Genomic DNA, 18776 nt, shown 5'->3' with positions numbered 1-18776 from the left:
CACCGAAGGTGGTGTCCTGGTGGAGCATGTCCTGGGGCATTATGATACCCTCTTTGGAACATCACGCACCAACAAAGAAGGATGGGAGAGGATCTGGGACGACGTAGTGGTTGCCATCAATGCGGAGGGGGTGGCAACCCACGACATCAAGCACGTCAAGAAGCGCTGGGAGGACTTCAGGTCCAGGACCCTCCACAAGGCCCGGCGCCTCAAGGAGGGGGGCCGGGCACGCTTGAGTAACATCCAGATGAGGGTCCTGGAACGCGTAGGCCAAGCGCTCCACACCCAGATCCTTCAGAGGCAGCCCCATCTGGAGTTGAGCGGTAAGTGCCAAGCATTGCTGTGTGAGACAGGGCATGTTGCAGTGTGCTGGTAGTCTGATGCTTGCCTGTATGTGTGACATAGGCCATGTATGGATGTGTGTGCAGGGACATCATGGTCATGCATGTGAGACCAGTTATTTGTGAACCACATGGTTGGTGCATGAGTTTTAATGCAACATGGGGAGCTCTATGCGGAATGTACACATGAAAGCATGGCTGTCTCTGTTCCTGGACATGGAGGGGGGGTGAGGAATGGGTGCTGTTGTCATGTACATGTATGGTGCACATGTGTGTGTGCCTGAGAAGTGTGTGTGTGACTTTGAAACACCATGGATGCATGTGACTTTGAAGGCAATGTCTTGGTTTACAGGGGCCCTTCTACATGGATGTTGATGTTGATTGCAGGTGCCAGGACTGTTTCTGCATGTGTGTTGTGTGCATTCACCCATGTGTTGTGGAATGACAGGATAGAAGTTACATTTGACAGTGCCACTCATGTGTTATTGCTTCCTGTCTAGGGTATTTTGTACTGTACCCTGATGCTTGTGTTCTATGTCTCCCTCTACACAGCGTCAAGTGAAGAAGAGGGTGGAGACGGCGCTGTGGAGCAAAGCGGCGGGGATGCCTCCACTGGGCGGCGACGCAAGGCCCAGCCACCCTCCCAGGAATTACCATCATCCGGGAGCGAGGGGGCTGGTGCTGCGTCTACCACACTGGCTGTGGCGGAAGGGCAGGGTGAGCCCCCACAGGGGCTTCCAATGGCGGAAGACGGTGTGGAGACATCCAGGTTGGTGGTCTCCACAGAGGAGGAGGAGCCTGCTACTGAGCCGCACATGGGGCATGGTTGGGGTAGTACCACTGGTGCAAGTGGTGCAGTTCAGGGCCAGGGTCAGAAGGCAGCACAGGTCACTGCGGAGGGGCCTGTGCATGTCACTGTCCCTGACCCTGTGACTGCACCACCATGCACCAGCAGGGAGGCCCCGTCACAGGCAGGTCCACAGGTAGGGGAGAGTGCCATGTCATCTGCCTCTCCACTACCTGTGGACGAAGGGTCACAGAAACGTATGGGCTCCGTCCTGGTTGGTGGGTTCCTACATGTGTCGCGCACTCTGGCGGACCTCTCCTCCTCTGAGGAGACCATACGCCAGTCGTTCTCCACACCGTCTTCCGGCCCAGATTTCACCAGGGCCCCCTGTGGACCTGGCCCGACCAACACAGCCAGCTTGGTGGAGCTCACATCCCTGCCACAGTCGGGAGTTGGCGGCCCAGCAGGGGTGGACACCACAACTGGAGACCAGCTGATGAACGATGTGCAGGCACCATCAGACACGGCACATGGACAGCAGCAGCAGGAGCAGGCTCTAGGTGGGAGCAATAATGGCTCTGGGCCATCAACATCGGAGGGGCAGGCATCGGCCAGAGGGCAGGAGGATCCAGGAATGGTAGTGTCTTCCGTGTGGCACCGGTTGGGCCAGCAGATAGGTGCGGAGTGGCGGCGGGCAGAAGAGGCTCGGCTCACCATCGTCAGGGCAGAGTCCTCCATGCGTCGGGCTTTTAGGCGGGCAGAGTGCCTCGGAAAACTCGCAGGGAGTTGGCCATGAGTTCCTCTCTGCGAAACCTCGGGGCCAGGATAGAGGCCCGCCTCCGGCAAATAGACATGGAGTTCGATAATGCCCTGGCCCGGGACACCACAGAGAGAGCCGCTGGACTTGCCCGCCGCCATTGTATATAGTTAGATAGTGTTAGGTTTCCTTTAGTTTTTTCTTTATTTTGGTTGCGCTTGGATAATGCACTACGTTTTTGTTTATAGTTTTTCATTAGGTAGTATTTTTGATAGGTTTCATTTCATCAGTTGGGTTCATGGACCCTGGATTGTTCATCTGTACATAGTTCACCATTGGATTGTTCTCTTTTTTTATTTTCACCATGGAGCAATGGTTTTCACTTTCTTTTTTCCCTTGGATTTGCTTTGTTTGACTGTGACTTTGGACACCATTTCTTTTGGATTTCTTTGGATTATGATTTCTTGTTTTTTATTCTTTTACGGACATGCAGATTTTCTTTTATTATTCCCATTGTTGTGTGTTGGATTACATTCATGTTCTGTTTAATACATATTTTCTTCATACTTTGATGTGTGGAATTATCTCATTGGTTTCATGCATGTCATGATATGGGTTTTCACATTCACTGGCACCCATTGTGTGTGTGTGACGGACATGTGTTCATTTACATACTTGCCATTGGGGTTGTATCATGTAATTGCCTTTTCTATGTGGGTGGATGCAATATTGGTTGGGTCTTTGGGCTGGGGAGGCTGGCCATAAAGGCCACGATTGAGGATCGTCATGACCTGGGGGCAGGGGGACATGAGTGGAAATTGAGTGGGGGCCTGCGGGCAGGTGCCCTGCACTGCTGGGGGTGGGAGTGCAAGGGGACATGAGTGGGGGCCTGCTGCCAGGTGCCCTGCACTGCTGGGGAGTGGGGGGGCAAGGGGACATGAGTGGGGACCTGCTGGCAGGTGCCCTGCACTGCTGGGTGGTGGGGTTGCAGGGGGACATGAGTGGGACATGAGTGGGGACCTGCTGGCAGGTGCCATGCACTGCTGGGGGGTGGGGGTGCAAGGGGACATGAGTGGGACATGAGTGGGTGCCTGCTGGCAGGTGCCCTGCACTGCTGGGGGGTGGGGGTGCAGGGGGACATGAGTGGGGGCCTGCTGGCAGGTGCCCTGCACTGCTGGGGGTGGGGGTGCAAGGGGACATGAGTGGGACATGAGTGGGGGCTGCTGGAAGGTGCCCTGCACTGCTGGGGGGTGGGGGTGCAAGGGGACATGAGTGTGACATGAGTGGGGGCCTGCTGGCAGGTGCCCCTCAGTGCTGGGGGGGTGGGGGTGCAGGGGGACATGAGTGGGACATGAGTGGGGGCCTGCTGGCAGATGCCCTGCACTGCTGAGAGTGGGGGTGCAGGGGGCCATGAGTGGGCCATGAGTGGGGGCCTGCTGGAAGGTGCCCTGCAATGCTGGGGGGTGGGGGTGCAAGGGGACATGAGTGTTACATGAGTGGGGGCCTGCTGGCAGGTGCCCCTCAGTACTGGGGGGTGGGGATGCAGGGGGACATGAGTGGTACATGAGTGGGGGCCTGCTGGCAGGTGCCCCTCAGTGCTGAGGGGTGGGGGTCCAGGGGGACATAAGTGGGCTCCTGCTGGCAGGTGCACCTCAGTGCTGGGGGTGGGGGTGCAGGGGGACATGAGTGGGACATGAGTGGGGGCCTGCTGGCAGGTGCCCCTCAGTCCTGGGGGGGGTGGGGGTGCAAGGGGACATGAGTTGGTGATCAGTAGTGCAAGCTGACATGTGGCTTGGCTGGTGGGCATGCCCATGGTGGATGGGCTGCCTGCAGGACATGACCAGGGGTGCAGGGTAGTCCCCTGTGGTGTGGGCTGCCTGCAGGGGCCGTGGAGGGAGTAAAGGGAACACCTGGGAGGACCCACACTGCCAATTCACGTGTAGGACTCCCCGGCACCCCCGAAATACACGTACCCAGCTCCAATCACATGTGAGACTTCCCGCGAACCCCAGTTATACACGTACCCCGCTCGCACAGGGCCCTTTTGCGTGTGAAACTTCCCGCGAACCCCGTAATACACATACCCTGCTGAAATCACGTGTGAGACTTCCCGCGAACACCAGCTATACACGTACCCCACTCGCACAGGGCCCTTTCGCGTGTAAAACTTCATGCGAACCCCAGGAATACACGTACCCCACTCGCACAGGGCCAATATTCCTGGGGTTCACATGAAGTTTCACACGCGAAAGGGCCCTGTGCGAGCGGGGTAGGTGTATTACTGGGGTTTGCGGGAAGTCTCACACACGATTTCAGCAGGGTACGTGCCTATGTGCAGACCCTTGAAAACGGGTCTGGACGTAGGCATCCCTGCTGGTCCGGGATGATGCAGTCACAGGATCGGGGACAGGATTACACACAGGCACCTCCGCGGTGGCCTGTGCTGCCTCCTGTCCCTGCCCCTGCACTGCACCACTAGCACCAGTGGAATCCCCATCTTCAGACCCCGTCTCTGTCCCTTGCATGGCCTCCTCCTCCACCAAACCCCCCACCAACCTGGATGACTCCGTGCCATCTTCCTCCGTCGCACTTTGTGGGGTCTCAGCTGCCCCTTCTGCTGCCAAGGAGTCCAACTCCAACCTCCGCCTCTTGGACCTTCCCTCAGCAGCTGCGGCCTGGGACGCGGAACCAGTCTCCTCACTCCCTGACAAGATGACAACCTGGGTGGGGAGCCAGGCCTTGCATCTCCGGCTGGCGGGATGATCCCTGCCGCTGTGCTCCACAGCACCCTCTCCGCCATCTTCTTCAGTTGACGCTGCAGACAGGGAGAGATAAAACACAGGCATCAGGGCACTGTACAATGGACTGATACACACATGACAGTTGCACATGAGTGGCATTGTTTAACTACAGACACAGCATCACACTCCATGACACACATGTTTTTTTAACTCACACACATGAACATTTCAACAGCAATATTGCAGCAGGCAGCACCATCCATACACATACAACAGCATGAACAGCCAAAGGTGAGCCTGATATCACATGAAACACAAGGAGTGCCCTAAACATGCACACACGCCACCACACTTACATGCATGTCTACATTTCCTCCAACTGTTGCAGTGATGAGATTGCCATACATGTCACATCTGCCATTCATCCTTCTACATATCAGTGTCACGTGCATCCATGTTGCATCACAGTTGCACACTTGTCAGATACACGTACATGCACATGTACACAGTGCAGATACATGCATTATGAACCACCATCCATGCCACAACCATGCCAATGTACATGCACAGAAATTCAAACATTTGTGCTCCCACACCTGCATTTGCCCAGCATGCTTACCAACACATACACCATCAATGTGTCTCACAACAGAGAGGACTTACATGTGGCAGCCTCACACCCATGTTCATACACATCCCTACTTGGCCCTACATAAACACATCTGCAACATGCACACTACTGGCACACCACGACGCGCACAGCGTACTATCAAAATGCATGTACACTTACCGCTCGACTCCAGACGGGTCTGTCTCTCAAGGATCTGGGCATAGAGCACTGGGCATATGCGTTCCAGGACCCTCATTTGATGGTTCGACAGCTGGCCCCAGCACCCCTTGGCATCCGCTGCCTTAGCGAGGCGCCGGGCCTTGTTGAGGGTCCTGGACGTGAAGTCCTCCCAGTGCTTCTTGACATGATGTAAGTCGCGGACTGCCACCCCCTCCGCGTTGATCGCAGTCACGATGTCCATCCAGATCCTGGTCCGTCCTTCATTGTCGGCGCGCGAACTTCCAAAGAGGGCATCATACTGCCCCAGGACTTGCTCCACCAGGACACCAACTTCGGTGGCAGTGAAGCTGGTGGCCCTCTGCCTCTCTGGCTGGGGGTTGCCAGTGCTGCCAGATGGTGTTGTGTTGGACATGGCAACCCCAGAGGCAGGAGTGGGTGGGCAACCGGGTCCTGGGGCTGGGCTGTGGAGCGATGGAATCCCACTCGGGAGTCTTCGGTTCCAGCAGGGGTGGTCACAGCAACTACACCCCTGGCTGACATGCAGGCAGCAAATGGCAGGGCACGTGGGCAGTAGGCAGTCAGGCAGCAGCAGATGGCAGGTGGGAGTGTGCTCGGGGCTCTGGGGGGCAGTAATTCAGCCTCCTGGGCAGGAGCGTGGTCTTCCGTGTGTTTTCGCGTGGCCAGCTTGATATGGAGTGATTTGGCACATGAAAAAATTGCATGTCAGCGTGTAATTCGAGGAAAGGGCCTTAGCACATAAGCGCATCAGCACACGCACGCGATTTCATTGGACCAAAGGCCCTTAGCGCATAAGTTACATTACGCGCATGGGCGTTACCCTCATAGCACGTGATGACAGAGCACACGTGGAAAAACTGCACATCCGAGTGTCATCGCGTGTAATTGGAGGAAAGCACCTGCGTACACTCGTATCTGACGTGTACGTGTGGGCCGGTTTAAAAGCTACGTGTAGGACGCCATTTCCTTGTACCTGCTTTTCGTGGAGAGCGAGTAGGTGAAATCTGTACTTCTTGTCGGTTCACACGCGATTACTTCACAGAGTTTCTAGTTCGTACTCCCTGTTACCTCTGACAGCTCTTTTCTGAATTTTTGTTGGGCCTGTTTCCTCAAACAGAGTTCACTTCTCCTTTTGTCCTGTCTCCTCAGACAGTGTACAATTCTTCTTTTGGCGGGGGTGTTTCGAACGCGCACACGTGCATATTTTTCACGTTCTTTTTCCAGGCAGACGGTGAGTTCCACACGTACTTAACCACTGTGCTTGCCCAGTGTGTCGCGTTCCCCTTCAGAGGTCATTGTAGGCTGCGTGTATCACGCGTACGCTTAGTTTTGTGTTTCTGGGTGCCACAGTGTAGTGCAGGTTCATTTTTTCACGCACGTGGTCTACGAGGGGTTGCGTGCACGTTCATTTTTGATTTTGGGCTGCCTGTGCGTTGCGTGAACCGCCATCTTCCCCCAGGGGTCACAGACAGCCTTGTTAGAGCACTAGGGTACGATGTCCATCTGGTATCCTACCCCTTTGACCCCCAATTGCCCAGGACAATAGTTTACTGCAACTCCCATACGCACAACAACATCAGTGCCATGGTTGGGAGGCGACCAAGCGGTAAGGGAGGCAAAGGTGGCCGACCTTCAAAAGGTGGGCGTGGTGTGTGCGGTAGGGGATGTGCCTGGGATTTGCAGGGTGCCCCTACACCCCCATGTGTGGAGGAACAATCAGGGACACCCATGCCCCCCCCATGGTTGAGGGAAACTTGGCTGACACCACCCCAGCTCAGCCCCTGTTGCACCAGCCCATTGTGGCACCTGACCTGGCACAGGATGACTCCCTGGCTGACTTCCAAGTCAGCAAGTCTAGGCCACGTGTGGCGGTGCAAGTTGTCACCAAGCCACGTGGATCTGGGGCAGCTATGTCATCTGCTGCCCCAAGTATGCAGGGTGGGGAGGCTGCAGGGGCAGCTGCAGCTCCATCCGCCCCAGCTCTGACTCTCCCAGCCAGGACAGTGTCAGTCCAGGTCCATCAAACTGACGTTCCCCCTGCCAACATTACCCTGCAACCAATGCCTGCATCAAGACCTATGGTCATTGTGCATTCCCACACTCCTACTACCCAGTCCACTGGTGATTCTGCCCCTACTGACTAGAGCGGGGTAAGCCATTTTGGCTCTGCTCCACCTTTAAAGAAGAGGAAGAAGGGTGCTCTGGCACGACAGGCTGAGACCCCAGACACGGTTACACAATCCGGTACCTCAAGGAAGCCTTGCCTTAATGATCCAGAACTTGATGCACTTGTGGCCTATGTGTCAGCACATAGCCGCAAAATGGTGGTGACAGTAGGGTGCAAGACTACACCTGGTCAACGTAGGTCTCACTGGCAGACCATTGCGGACCCCATAAGTGCCCTTGGATTTGTGAGGCGCACAGATGATGATTGCTACAAGTGGAAATGACCTGAAACGCAGAGCAAAGAACAAGCTGGCCTCAAATCTTGCCGCTACTCTGGTGACTGGCGGTGGGTCTCCACAAGAGGACAACAAACTCACTGAACATGAGTCTGTTGCTGGGGCCTTCGTCACAGAGGAACAGATCCAAGGTGTGGGAGAACTACCTGATTATGATGCATTGTCCGGTGAGTGCCCATGCATGTGTGTGTAATGCATGTGTATGTTGTTTGGGTGACAGGTTCTGATTGAGTGCCAGGTGAGGGTGTGTGTGCCTGAGTGGTATGGGTCACCCATGTGCTTCATCCAAAACATTCAGCGACCTTGGATTTGGGTGTGACAGTATCCCTTCTGCCCACAGTAGTAATTTAGCGCAACATTACGGCAGTTGCCCTTGAAGTGGCATCTTTCAACAACATTGTTAGTATTTTTCAGTGTTCGTTCAGGCTGATTGTTTCAATTCTCCAACTTTTGCTACGCATTCCTCAGCCCTATTGTTACATTTGTGACATGCTTCTGTCATTGATGAGGCCCTCATTGGCCCACATCTGTTACCTTGTTAGGTGAATGATTTGACCATGATTGACTATTGGCCTGATCACATACATTTTTGGGGCCTGTTTGAATGTGGAACATGATAGTTGTTTCCTGTCATGTTGAAGTGCACAACCATTGATGTGTACATCGGCCTGCAATCACTGTATTTTTGTACACTGGATGTGTTGCAGTGTGTGGCACATGCCTATTTTGTCACACTATGTAGCATTTTTCATCTCATCATGTCCATCTCACATGGATGGCTGACAGTATTCATTCACTGACATATGGATGTACTTGTGGAATGTACCATGGCTATGGTACATGCCATCTCTGTAATGGCATGTGTCATGTATGTGTATTGGACATGCCACTCACAGGCCAATGTGTGATGGCAGTGCTACCCAGCATGCAGCAAATGTGTTGCTCTTCCATCTTGGTGTCATCAGTGTCTGCCTTTTGCCTCCCCTTCCAACTCAGTGACAGTGCATGCATGGTAGGGTTATAGTCATGTGGGACATGTGTAAATCATGTTCTGGTTCTGTAGCTTGTCAGGCCTATTTGTGTGCTATGGTGCTAATGCCTGTTTCAATTTTTGTCTTTCATGTTTTTGCAGGGGATGACGCACGTTATGCTGTTGAGGTTGAGGAGATGGTGCAGACCTAGGAGGGATCTCAGGCACGACCGGGCACCAGTGGGGGACGTGGTGTGGTGGTGGGTGAGAACCCACTCTTGCTGCAGACGATTCTGTCCAGGGGTGTCTCTGGGTGCACCTCCCCAGACCTCTATTCAGGTGTTGATTCGGATGATGAGACCTATGTGGCGTCGCAGGTAAGTGTTTCTGAAAGGGGTTCTGTTCTGTCCAACCCACCTGCACCAGGGGTAGAACCCTCTATGGGGATGTCAGTGTTGATAAGTCCACCTTTGGTGGTTACGGATGCAGGGTCACACTCCACAACATCTGATACTGTTCCTGGGCCAGCAGATCAGAGGGGGAATGCAGTCCTGCAGCCTCAGGCAGTGCCAGCACAGCAAGGCACAGGTGTGGTGCCCGCCGAAGCGGTGGCCGTACGCCACCAGGCAATACCGCATGGGAACAATCCATGTACGGTATGACAACCCAACAGGCAGCATCAGTTGAGATGATGGCTCAAGCAATAGAGAGGGTGGCCACTTCCATTGTCCCCCCTGAAAGGCAGGTGGAGCAACTACAGCAGACAACAGACTCCATTTACCAATCACACAGGGAGGACATGTTGGCGTCCAACAGGGACAGACGGCGGCATTGGAGACTCTACGCCAATCGATATCAATAGAGTCCCAGGGCCACAGGGAAGCCCTGAGGGTAGAACTCCATCACCTCAGGAAGACTCTTGTTGACCTTGAGGCTTCCACTAACTTGAGGACAGAACAGCAGCTGGAGCGGCTCACACGTTGACTCTCAGCTGAGATGCAGGCAACTCGGGAGGAGATCCGGGCATCACGTCAGGTGGTGCATGGGGATCTCCGCATTATAATCCTCCAGAACGAGACCTTCCAAACCCGCATGCTTGCTGCCATGGAGGACCATACCAGGGCTTTGCGTGGGCTGCCTCCCATAGCACCACCACCTCCTGTGGCAGCAGCAGAGGGTGATGAGAGCGACAGCAGCAGTTCTCCCACATTGGCATAGCCCATGGAGGCCATGAGCCCATGGAGGTGTTTTTTTTCCCAACATCCACACAGGTGGCTGTTGGTGCGCATCCTGTCCTCCTGGGTGGCTTCCCCCCCTGACCCCCACATGTCCATTTTTGATTTTTGATTATTTTTTTTTTACAGTGTGTTGCCTTGTGTGGCTCCCGTGGGCATCCACTGTATTCCAGCTGGGCACATGCAGGCTTGTCCTGAGTTTGGGTAAGATGCCTGGGTTCGTGAGACACACATCCCTCCTGCTTCCCGTTTCCATGGGCTTGTAAAGGGTGTGCCCAAGTGACAGTGACTTACACAGTGATGTTGAACTCCCATGAGCTGTGTGGGCAGTCTGTAGTCAATACTGTGTATACATTCCTAGTGGACATTGTTGTTGTATTGTACACTGCATGGAGTATTGATATGTGCTTGTGCATCCATGACTTCCTCCTAATTTGCAGGTTCATTCCTCATGTCTTCACAAGGCTGTCTACTTTGGAGATGGAGTTCATGTTGTAAGCAGTGCACTTACACATTTGCGTGGCAGCAGCACTGTTCAGTTGGAAGTGGTCGATGTGCTGGCATAATCAGGTTGTAAGACTACCACTACTTTAACTTAGTACTGTCATGTTTATGCTATGTTTAAGGTTGTGTAGCTGCATTGTATTGTTGGTAAGTATTTGGTCATGTGTGTTGTTAGTTCTACATTACTGGGAGCATATTGTGTGTGGCCAGTTTCCATTAGGAACACTGTACTTTGTGACACTTGTGTCAGGTTTTGGGAATTGCTTTGTTTGCTCTCACATAGCATGACATGCCATGGTGTGTTGGGTGGCGGTGATGAGGAGGGGTTGGGTGACATGGCACTGTTCTCATGTTGTATTTTGCAAGGGGGTAATGAATTTAGCAGCATATAAGCGTGTCTTTTGATGACACAGCATTGGTTGTGTTTGTGTAGGTAGGGATGCACGCAATGTAACACTTCCAGGTGACCAATCTTAGGCTGGCATGGTTGTGACAGTGGACTGTCCCTTATGTCATCATCATTGATTGTCAGATGGTATGTGCCAGGGCTGTGTGCACTCCAAATGGGTGTGATTTTAGGTGAAGTAATTAGCCACCAGCTGCGTACGGGCTGCCTCACCCCGTGTCCTTTCCCCTCCCATGCGCAGTGGGCGTGCATGTGGTTGAGGGTGTGGGGGCACCACCATGTCCACAGGCAGGCCCCAGCATGTTGCAACGTTGTGCAGGAGACATGCTGCCACTATGATCCTGCACACTACTGGGGGAGTGTATAACAGCTGCCCGCCAGAACGTTCAAGGGAGTGAAAGCGTGACTTGAGCACTCTGAATGTGCGCCCCACTATGCCCCGGGTTGCAATGTGGGCTGTGTGGTATCTTACCTCGGGTGGCGTGGTGGGGTTCCAAATTGGCGTCATCATGTGGGTGCTCAGAGGGTAGGCACTGTCCCCTGGGGAGGTGGTGATGGGTATCATTAGTGGGGTTGTGACATTACTCAGTATCTGACATGCATGCATGTGCTGTGGCATTTATACTCACTGAGCAGCCATGTATCGCCATGCCGCCCAGCTTCTAGGTCCCGGTTTAGGGTTGACATTCTGTAAATAAAACTGTTGTGGGTGGACCCTGGATAGTTGGCATATACTGAGGTGATGATTCCCTTGGCATCACATACTACCTGGACGTTGATGAAATGCCAGTGTTTGCGGTTTCTATAGATGTGCTCTGATTCCCTGGAGGGACGTAGAGCCACATGGGTGCAATCAATAGAAATCCTGGATGGCAGCCTGCCTTTCTGCAGGTGTTCTCGGCAGTTATATTTGCCTGCGGACTGATGGGCGTGTAGTCATGATGGCCAAGACCTGGTGTAGGCAGCGTGACTGCGTGGCCTGTGACACCCCCCCACTATAGCACTTGTCCGCTGAAATGATCCAGTGGCCAAGAAGTGCAGTACATTGAGGACCTTCTCCAGGGGGCTGAGTGCCTGGGATCACAGGGTGGGTGATGAGAGGTCATCCTCCCACTCACTCACCAGATCGAGGATTATGTGAGGTGGAAACCTGTACCTCCCATACACCTGGTCATCAGGCATCCCAAAAAGGCTGGTTCTGGGTGTGAAAATTCTGGGCCTGACTATCCTCCTCCTCCTCCTGCGGTATCCCACGACCACTGCCGCTAGGAACAGTATATTCATCCTGGCATCTGAGCTTGTTTGTTGTTTGCGTGCACTTTTATGCTGCGCGGGTCCACGTTCACCTGCTTTCTACTGGCGTACGTGTTTCAGGATTAGCACGCCTTTTTTGGCGCACGCGTTAGCCCTGTTCGAATCCATGAATACGTGTTTTGAACATGCGTGTGGGCGTTCCGTACATTTGCCTCCTGTACTTCCCCCGTGACGCCCACATTTTCATGCGTTGTTCCCCATTCCGCGTGTCACGCCCTCTGTTCCTCCTACTTTTGTTGTCTGTGCCGCGCTATGTGCGATTTCGCTGTGCGTGTAGCGCACACTGTTTGGAGACGTGTGCACCAGCGTGCGCCATGCAGAATTTTGGCGCACATCCTGGGATTTACACGTGCACGGACCTCCATGAATTGATGTGCGTGGGTTTCGCTGCGATTTTCGCACTGGCACTGCAATTCGCACGCTTTCGCACGCTTGCGCTGAAAATTTCAGCACACATTAGTTCCATGAATCAGCCTGTTAATATCATATCATATCACAGATCACAGATCCATCAGTTTTCCTATTGTTTTCCAGTTGTGGGGTCAGTTTGTGTTCAAGATCGGAAACAGAGATAATCGACATAGAAGAAGTTTTAGTAGAAGTGGTTTTGTTAGCAGTGTTTTGCGTGGAGTTGAAATGACTTCTCAAATTATAGTTAGAGCCAGTAGAGGAGGCCTTGGCTAATGTTAGATAGTAGTACTCCACAGGGATTATGAGATAGATTGGATGCCTGATTTGTGGCATGTAGGCAATTGCTAGTGCCACACAAACATTGCTGGCTCACCTACGTCCTCACCTATGTCTGCAGGCTTCAGCCTATCACTTACAGGGTCTGCCACACACCTCAGGACACTAAAGGGGCAAGGGGAAGGAGCAGAACAACTCTGCAACCCAGGGCCAAAGGCCACATCCCAGCCCAGCACCCCAAGCAGCACACCAGATCTCCCACTAACAATGTGCACTGAGGCTCTAGCCAAGCAATGGTAGATCAAAGCAAGGCGTGCCAGGGAGCAGCAAGGAAATGCGGGACAAGATAGGGCTAACACATGAAGAAGCACTGCCACTGTATCTCGCTGTATCGCATCATCACAAAGCCCTAGCCCCAGTCTGGATTCCGCACTTCGCCAAGGCTAACCCGTGTTCGGCGCTGGCTCGTTGCTGCTCTTCACCCCCTCTGGCCACAGCACTGCACAACACTGCGCTACGGCTTCATCAGACGTCGCAACCCGGCCTGCCTCCAATTCCCACCGCTGAACACACAGCGACTCTCTGCCTAGCCACAGCATGTTGGCTAGAACTCTCAGGTCGCATTCTACACTCTCCGCTCGTATCAAGGAAAGGACCTCAACATGTTCAGCATGCATCATCCCGTGCCTCAAGGGGAGGTCACTTCCAATACTTGCCAATAGCTTGCATTAAGAGTATCTTTGACAGTGACCTGAAACTAGAGGTGTCTCTACCTCCCTACCTGGCAGACTCAACCTGCACAACATTTGTAAAGACGGCCCATTCCTCTGCTTTCATCTGCTAAAACTGTCATCTCCCCCGTTGTCTTTGGTAAGCTGAATTACTGCTCTAGCTTCCTCAATGATTTACATCTGATTTACTTTAGCTATCTTGACAATGTAATTAACTTTGCTACCCTCATTCTCTTCAACATCCAATGAGCCTCATCCTCTTCTGCACACTTATAACATGTGGGATGGTTGTCAATGTGCAATTGCCCTCTATGAATATTATACAATATTATCCATGGGCTGATTCCTCCTAGCTACCTTACCCCATTGCAGAAATGTGTAGCTCTCCTATGCCGCTCCAGTCCTAACCTCTCTTTGTTATCTCTCACATTCCCCCGCTCTTCCCCAGCAATTGGACGTCCCTATCCCCTAAAAACAGATCTGTGCCAACTGAATTAGACTTAAAATATTCCCTTAAATGCCCAGTCCGTTGGTATCACTTCCCATATCCTATACCTAGAAGTATTTATTGTGTGTGATAATCTGTACATCAGTATGGTCAATGTCCTCTACATTCCAGGTGGGTGGTCCCACATGCATATCACAACTACAATATCAGAGATGGAGTATCTTGCAGAGCAGTTGGTCGGCATGTTGTCTAAGGTCTTCAGTCCTTTTGAAGGTCCTGTGAGGTCTCCCTTCTTAAGCCTCTTCATAGCTCAGCTTTTGCTGTCTTTTTGGCTCTACGTTCTGGTGTTTCAGGGAATGTGGAAGGCTGTGCCACTAAGTGTGTAGCTCAGTTTGGTAAATAAATCTTAGCAATAGACATGAACCTGGCCACACTGTCAGCGGTATTAGAGGGTGATGTGGAAGCATATGGGTCATGTGCTATCTATAAGCTGATGGTAGGTATAACTCTGTGTATCAAACTATGAATGCATTTGCTTTATTAATCTAAGGGTGCAAGCAGTCTATTGCTGCACCGCACCCTATGAAAGCAATATCAAACTATACACCTGATAGCAATATAAACAAACAGCATCCACCTATGGAAGTAATATCTATATATGATTCCATCACAATGCATGGAACCTTCCGCCAGCCTATTCAAACTTACCATCCAACCCACCTGCCCTGCAGTCTACCCTGAGGTCCCATCCCAGTCATTTGGAAATGTGTAAATACTGGACTCAGGCTGTCATTGTTACACATGAATGTACAAATAGTCAAGGGTAGAAAAACAATCCATGAGCTCAATGACATTTCATAGAATAAAGCCAATGCTGGAAGCAATGCAATCAATGAGTGCAGTAGCACATTCCTGCTAGTACTTTACCAAAACCAATATGTGAGTGCAACTCTTCTATGGGTCCAGCAATAGTCTAATTGAGTGGGATCAATATATCAATTTGACAAAGTTGTCTGGCTGAAGAAGCAATGTATGGAGTCAAACATTTGCTGAATGCAATACACATCTATCTATGCGTCCAATCAGTAAATGGTACTCAAAGTCCATTGAAGTAAACCGATCTATTTTGTATGGACGCAGAAGCAATGTATTAAGGCTAAGTGAAATCTGAATGAAATCACAAAATAAATCTATGAGTACCTTCAGGGTGTGAGTGCCATAGTATTCTATGGATGCAGCATGAACTATCTACCAGTGAAATAATAAACTCTAGATTAAAACAGTCTATGGAAACAAAGCAATGAGTTGCAGAAACCATTCGTGGAAGCTGTACCAATGGATGAGTGCCTTAAATAAATATATATCCATGTAACAGTAATCTGGGTAAAAGAGTTGGGGAGCAGCTTGGGATGAAAATCAATGCATGCATTCATCAATGGTGTAGGAGTGCAGTAGGCTATGGGAAGCAGCAGTAGGGAGCAGTACTTGGGGTACACAATACTCTATAGTTTGCAGCAAGAACACAGATGGGCTACAATTGCAAAGCAATATATCAAATGCTCTAACCAAACTAAAGGTGCAATTGCAATCGGAAGGGGTATTGACCAGCCAATGGAGTGAGGCAGTCAATCTACACTTGCCGATAAATGTATGCATATGTACGGGGAACTGGTCAGTGTCGGCTAACTGGTTGATTTCTTGCATTCAGAGTCCATTGCGGTGGCAGAATAGGAGTAGTAAGGCAAACTTGTGAATGGTCAAACATGCATCCAAATTAAATTAGCCACTGCATTTTGTTTGCTGCTCTAAGACGACTGGGCTACAGGGGATGTCATGCTCACAAGTGTCTTGATGACAACTCTGCTAAGGGCAAACTAAGAAGGACCTGGATACGGGTTTGGATGGTGGCCTATATGATCTGTGAGGGCCTGAGAACAGTAAGAAGAAAGGAATCTAGCAAGCAAAGTAAAATCAAAGCTCGGTTACGCTCACCAAGTCTGTAGCTATTGTCTTCTGGTGGTAAATAGATAGGAGCTTACAAAGGAGGCTTTGATGTTTTCTGTCAACACCCGTGACCTACCATGAAGATGTACAACAGCCACTTTACCTTACCTACCCTTCAAACAATTTAACTAACACCCCCCAACTGTAACTTCCGCTAACATGACAATCCAAGCCCCACCACCACATGAACCCCCACTTCATGGCTACCAGCCATCAAAACAACCCATCACCCTCATCCTTAATTCCTCTGGATCAGCATCACATTGCCAAGGCTGCATTTCTTTTTCTTATTTGCCTAGAGACACAAAGTGTGAGTGCCTAGGGACACAAAGTGTGAGGGAGAAGCTATAACAATACTGCTGGATTAGTGTGTCTGTGTAGCAGTGTGTGTGTTAGTGCAATTGTGTGTCTGTGAACAGAACTTCTGCTTGTGATCAGTGTGTGTATCTTTGGGTCCCTTCACCCCAGAAGAGGTCCGTGTCCACTTTTCCTTGCATTCACGTTTTCATCTCCCCTTAGAAAAGCCATGCTGTCTCCACAGACAAAGTACCTTAAATGGGAGATTATTTACAAGCAGGGTATTATTTATGCAGCACTTCAGCTACCCCCTTCCTTTTCCCCCTACTCGGCCTGCTCTGCATTGGTCAGCTCTCCCCCATGCCAGCCCTCAACACCACTGTCTTTGTGGCATGGAATTGATCTGCCTACATGCCCAGAATGCCCCATCCCTGTATCCGTGGCTTGTTATCTTGCCATTCAATCCTATCTGAACTTCAGGCATAACTGCACCAAGTGGCTCAAAGAAAATGACCACTAATACACCCCAGCTACCCTCCTGTTACTATGACTCGTTATCTTGAACTGTGAATGTTCTGTTGATGTTGTACATCATTGTTAAATTATGTAATTATGTATTGATTTAGTTTATTGCATGTATATAACTGTGTAACACTATGCTGAAAGTATTCATATATCTTCTGCGCCCTGATACCTTTGGGTCTGGTGTGCGTTACAAATAAATAAACAAACAAAACAAACCCAGACCTCCTCCACCATGGACCCAAGGCTTACAACCCTGGAGGGCGCCCAGATAGTGACAATAATATCCACCACGCTATCAACTCCATTGCCACTGACACCCCATTTAACCTAATCAATATTTGGTACATCCAACGCCTTCTCACCTCCACTCTAAAAAAACCCTCTAATTTTACCCTAATACTCACTCACATCAACTACTTGTGTAGCCTCTTGATGGGCCCCATCTTTAGTCCTTTGCCCCACCAACAGGCTTCACAATGCACACTCTTGCAATCCCCACTGCTTCTCCCTACCCTGCACCCACTACCTCCAGGCCATCTGGCTCCCTAGGCCCCTCTGCAAACTTCTGCTTATCTTCAGTACAAATTTAATGAGCTCGACACCCCTTCTCTGAATTCCTCTATCCTGTGTTTTCCACCTCCTCACCCTGCCTGCGATAGTGTCCTCGTCAATCCTTCGGTCCATGACCCACCATTTGTGTCCTCTCTTTTCCTCTCCTTCTTGCTCCCTTCTGCACTCCACTGGGAAGCCATACTTCCTGAAATCAAAAAAACATCACTAACATCCATTCATGAAAAGGACAACCATCTGCACCATTTCTTTTCACTGAAGGAGAACCATGCTCCACCATAGGGCATTCTCCACCCAGCCCATGAACCCTCAACACTGTCTTCTGACACTGGCATACATGAAAGGTGCATTTGATTACCTGCTTCTACATACTCCTTTGTATACAACTTGAGAAGTGTTGGTATACACTATTATGTGTCCCCTTTGCGTCTAGACTATCACCGGTTTCTGTTTCATTTTACCCAACCTTCAACTGTATTATCCCATATTGTAAGTTATCTCCAGGACTGCTAATGTTTTTCTTTAATATGGGTTTCTGGTGAAAACGCCCCTCCATACGAGGGTACTAAATACAACATACAATAATATGGTTCCATGTGAATATGTCGCCTGAACAATGTCCATAGGGAGGTGAATTTCTTTTCCTGGCCCCTAAAGTAGTTTCCCCCAAATATTTTAGTATTTAAGTGTAGCAGTCGGTTTATGCCAGAGAGATGGTAGGGTGATGACAGTGCATTGTTCATGTGTATCAAATAATTAGTTTACCCCGGCAAATGTTAAATAAAGTAATTTCAAAATATGAATACGTTTTATAAGTAATTACAATAATGCCACAGAGATCACTTCGCATGAATGTCAGTACACATCTTGAAAAATGAAAGATTACAGCCTTAATTAATTAACGTCAGAATAAATGTTGATGAAAGTGCATTCAGCTGTAGTGCACTAAGAAAGTCTGTTAAGATGGAGCTAAGTTTCCATTGGCTTCAGTTGCCGCTGTTGTTTGATCAGCCACCTGCTACTCCTGAAATAACCTTTTCTCTTTCTGCATGTTAAGTCTTTGCAACAGTGTGTATTGTTTATCCCCTTACATCCTGGAGAAGGGTTTTCCAGAATTCATATTCTGTGAAAATGCATGCTGGTAAACGTCATAGAGCTAATGGCAGACACTGAGCCACACCACAAGAAA

Source organism: Ambystoma mexicanum, chromosome 5q, assembly GCF_040938575.1.
Source record: "Ambystoma mexicanum isolate Mex_15411 chromosome 5q, UKY_AmexF1_1, whole genome shotgun sequence".
Classification (NCBI taxonomy): Eukaryota; Metazoa; Chordata; class Amphibia; order Caudata; family Ambystomatidae; genus Ambystoma; species Ambystoma mexicanum.
The sequence above is the reverse complement of the archived record's forward strand: the minus strand, read 5'-3'. Positions refer to the sequence as shown.